This window comes from Chanodichthys erythropterus, chromosome 15 (genome assembly GCF_024489055.1).
Source record: "Chanodichthys erythropterus isolate Z2021 chromosome 15, ASM2448905v1, whole genome shotgun sequence".
NCBI lineage: Eukaryota > Metazoa > Chordata > Actinopteri > Cypriniformes > Xenocyprididae > Chanodichthys > Chanodichthys erythropterus.
The window spans coordinates 25,316,201-25,321,155 of NC_090235.1; the positions used below are offsets into that span (position 1 = coordinate 25,316,201).

The window sequence follows — 4,955 nt, forward strand, 5'->3', positions numbered from 1 at the left end:
AGTTTTGGGTGAACTAACCCTTTGAGAGATAATTAAAATAAAAGTGTTAAAAGGTGTTTTTGACCTTTGATGCATGTAAATATATTGTAAGAGGCACCCAAATCAAAATTAGGAATTATAAATTAGCATAATAGCAACTTTGAATTAACAGTTTACCAAAAAATGACTTCTGTCATATTTGCTATATGGAAAACAAAAATTCTTTCTACACTTATATTTATAAATCTTGTAGGTATTCTTTACTTTTTACACATGACAATGCTTTGATGGGTTTGAAATGACATTAAAGTGAATAAATAATGACAGAACATTCATTTTTGGGTGTACCATTCATTTAATACACCTTTAATACATCCTTATATCTCCCTCCCATTAAGGTAAAAGATGGCAATCGGTGAAATCTTACAGCTCCTAGTGTGAAAATGGGTCCAACCTACTTTTGAAACTGCTGGGAGACGCACTACATGATGCTTTAGCAGTCAGTCCAAGGACGACCCGACAAGGTGAACTGAAAGAAGAGCTGGTAGGAAAAACTTGCGTGCTGACAAAACGGTGAAATTCAGTATGGAGCCGATCAGATAATACGGACCTGAGAGTTTGCATGTGTTCTGTGAAACGCAGTCTGGCACTGTAGCGGAAAAAGGACTCTAAAATGAAAAACATACTCTATCTAATGGGGGAAAAAAAGATGGCACATGGGAAATATGAAATGTCAAAACGCAAAGTAGTGAATCGAAATCATACATTTGTCACACAATAAAGCAGAGTTATTTTAAGAAAAAGTAGGCCATCTATTTAAGCATTTTTTCCTTTGCTTACCTGAATTGCTTATTATCAGTGCCTCAATGAAATGGATTTAAATGGGTCTTCATGGTTTGCTGAGGGAGCTGCAGGCGATTAATGAAAATTGTAATTAAAGAATTGATGTAAGCTAATGAGAATCACTTACACAATGACGGCACAGAATTAAATATATACGTGTTCAGCCTTGTAAGTGCCTATTGCCTCCTTCAAACACCACAATGGTGTACTGTATGCGCCAAAACAATAGCCAAATCCCACAGAGAACGTTTAGGACGATATCAATGTGAATGACTGTGCTTTAAAGACCTTTTCCTATATTATAAAGCCGATGTGGAGCTTTGCCCGAAAGTGTGGGCAGTGACCTTGGGGTCAGTATGAGGGTTCATTGTGCTTGGTCTCACAACAAATGGTCCTACAGTTCTTCCTGTGTGTGAAACAATGGATGTCCAGTTCTCAGCCCACTGCAATCCACAGCCCAACAAACATCCTTCTTCTGTACCAGGCTCAGCCATCCTGCAATGTCTAGTGACAGGAACTGTACTTCAATCAGATCTGTGAACAATCGGGCATAGAGGAGAACACTGAGGAGCCACACTGGACGAATTCGGTTTTAAACAGGGTCTTATTAAATCTATTTGATCACAGAAGCTCAGTGAAATGCTGTTAAATAGCACACTGCATGACAATGTGTCGGAATGCTTTGTCAGATCTTGCTTTGCTTGTTTAGTACTATATGTATTACGATCTAATTTAGAATTGAAAATAAGCATATTAGGAGATGGCACCACAGTACACTAGACTATCTCTGTAGATAGTCAACATCTCTTTGAAACAAAAAGAGATACAAATTGATTATTCTGGGCAGCCTGCAACACTGCATCTCATGGTTTGAGAAGTTGAAACCGATTTTGAGGTGATTTAATATGTTTTGCTTGCTGAGGCATATACTGTACAATTAATTTCCTTCTTCAGCAATATTCTAGTGGTTTTGAAGAGTCTACTTGAGTACGTGAAAAATAAAAACAATTTTGTGAGTGTTGTTTCCCATTACACCCTTCATAACAACAATAGCGCTGCTAGAATGTTTCTCACTGCAGTTTTCTCTTCACTATCACAATAGCACTGTTGTCCCTTGAGATACACATTAGAAGAACTACTTTTCCTCTTCACTAACAATTTGGTTCAGAGGTCAGGGCAATATCAACATTTTGGTGAATGGTTAAGCAGGCACAATTGTTTGTGCATGCAAAAACCTCTAGGAATGTTTGGTGATATTTAAAAAATCTTTTTTTAAATTACGGAAGAGGATTAGGGCCAAGCAATAATAAAAAAATAAAACCATCTCGAGATTGTTTAAGTTGTTAAATTTTGCGAATAAACTTGTTAAATTACGAGAAAACACTCGTTAAATTTCAAGGAAAAAAAGTCGAGATAAAATATTGAGAATAAACTCGTTAAATTACGAGAAAAAACTTGTTAAATTTTGAGAAAAAAAGTCGAGATAAAATGTTGAGAATAAATTAATTAAATTACGAGAAAAAAAGGTTGTTTATTCGTAATTTAACAAATTTGTTCTCGTAATTTAACGCCTTTTTTCTCATAGTTTAATTTATTCTCAACATTTTATTTTGACTTTTTTCTTGAAATGTAACAAGTTTTTTTCTCGTAATTTAACGAGTTTATTCTCAACATTTTATTTTGACTTTTTTCTTGAAATTTAACGAGTTTTTTCTAGTAATTTAACGAATTTATTCTCAACATTTTATTTTGACTTTTTTCTTGAAATTTAACAAGTTTTTTTCTCGTAATTTAACGAGTTTATTCTCAACATTTTATTTTGACTTTTTTCTTGAAATTTAACGAGTTTTTTCTCATAATTTAATTTATTCTCAACATTTTATTTTGATTTTTTTCTTGAAATTTAACAAGTTTTTTTCTCGTAATTTAACGAGTTTATTCTCAACATTTTATTTTGACTTTTTTCTTGAAATTTAACGAGGTTTTTTCTCGTAATTTAACGAGTTTATTCTCAACATTTTATCTCAACTTTTTTCTTGAAATTTAACGAGTTATTTCTCTAAATTTAACAACTTTAATCTCGAGATAGTTTTATTTTTTTATTATTGATTGGCCCTAATCCTCTTCTGTAATAAATCCTCTCATAAACTAAGGTTATTCAGAAGATAAGGTGTAAAAGTTGCGCTGCCGAGTTCGAGTCCCAGTTGGTGGTTCTTTTTGATCCGCTCTCTCATTTTGCTTCTTGTCTGCTTTGTGTACTGTAGGTGAATTCAGGTTGATTGGGACACTTTTTCCCAGTCATCCAAATGGCAAAAACTGTCCCAATCAACCTGAATTCACCTCTAAATAAACAACAACAACAACAACAACAAAAATCTAAAAATGTTTATTTTAACAGAAAAACTGTTATAGAAAAAAATTGTTTATGGAATAACTAAGTGATATTCATAGTAAAAATAAAATATTAGATTTAATCAGACAGTATGTACTGTAAAATGATGAAAAATATGATTTTTCGAAAATTCAAATTTCTATTATATTCATCAAGACAATTTATGTACTTTTACAGTAAAACATTAACTGATTTCAATACTAAATATTAATGCTATTTTTCTTATGAGTTATCAGTTACATTTTATATTTAGCTGTAATGCACAATTTTAGTGTTGTGTATTAACCTGATTATGTGTTTGTCTTTGTGTACAGCCAGAAGCATCTTTTTACAGTGAACTTCTGGCAACCACAGCTTTTTTACTTTTTCTTCAGAAAAATATATATTTGTAAGTGTTCCAAAACTATTCAATGAAAGAAATGCTCTTTCCACACTCGGCTTTAATGCTGACTTCTATTTTTGTCCTGCTGACAGATTGGAGGATTGAATAGAGCAAGGAAACATGTCTTGGTTTCAATACGGATGAAAAGCCGGGGCTTCAATGAACTGTTTACGCTATTTTCGTCATTGTCAAAAGTAAATGCGGAAAGAAAATCACTCTGTAAAAAATTCAATTATCTTTTTAAATGGTTTTTGCATGACATGACAAGTAAAACAGGGATGTATATACGGTGCCAATTCACTCCCTGCTCTCATATCCAGCAGTCATTTCGCCAGCAAATGTGTGCCTGTGCTTTACATCTACATTTGAGTGCAGTGACAGAACTATAAGAGGACTGCAAGTTTAAACAGAGTGGCTCACACGGACCTCCAGAGCCTTCATTCGCAGGTCTCAGCAGAATCAGAGTTGGTGTTGCATTACATATTCGTTGAAAGACTCACTCAGCTCTCTGCCTCCTACAAGCCGGTTTAGCGTTTCCAGTATGCTGACAGCACACTTCATCCCCCTCAAGACTTTGGAGCTGTGAAAGGGGAAAGGCTTTATTCGCCAAGCGGATTCCTTCACTTAAAAAGGCACGGTTGATCGAGCCAGAACAACATTAGGGGGGCACAAACCATCCTGCATATAGTTTCGCAATGACACTGACACCAGTGAAATGCAACATTTTGAGCTCCAATAAGCTCCAGTCAAGAATAGGCTATCCCTGCTAAATGTCTGCATCATAAGCAAATAACATGTTCAAAGACAGCAGGATAATCAAGAAGTAAATAGCTAAATAATGGCTATCTGAAGTGAGGAATTAAGCTACAAAAGGAACCACTTTGCTGCAATTGAATGGAAAACGTTTGCTGTTTACAGCCAAAATCTACATAAATAACAGCCATCGCCTATTACAAACACAAAGAAAGAATAATGTAAGAAATGGTGGTGGTGATAACAACAAACGGCTATTCGCAAGGGGGAAATAACCAGTTAAGAGACGCAGTTTGTAGCAGCACAATTAAACGTTTAGTAACAATAAAAAAGTGCGAGTGCTGTAAGCACCTACCTGCAGCTGGAGTTCAGTGACACGCGCTCTTCTGTGAGGTGACGCACTGGTAACGCGCGCGCTGAAGTGAGCGCTCGCGGTCACCCTCCGTCCTCCTCAAAAAGCCTCCGCGTTCCGTACCTTGTTCTCTTCCCGGTCACGTTATAAGAAGCCTCGTTCACAACACTATAGTCTCATATTATTTGTCAGGCAGTGGCAGAGCGCGCGTCTACACCCTCTGCCTCTCTGGCCGCGCGCCCGCTGAGAGTGAA

General features: G+C 35.7%; 1 long non-coding RNA gene across 1 annotated transcript; it reads right to left on the reverse strand.

Moving 5' to 3' along the window:
* Window positions 1–367: 367 nt before the first annotated feature.
* LOC137002052 (uncharacterized) lies at window positions 368–4,955 on the reverse strand. Its single transcript, XR_010891762.1, has 3 exons — window positions 4,705–4,955; window positions 4,023–4,176; window positions 368–1,356 (listed from the first exon to the last, which is right to left on the reverse strand). It is a non-coding gene; the product is annotated as an uncharacterized lncRNA (long non-coding RNA).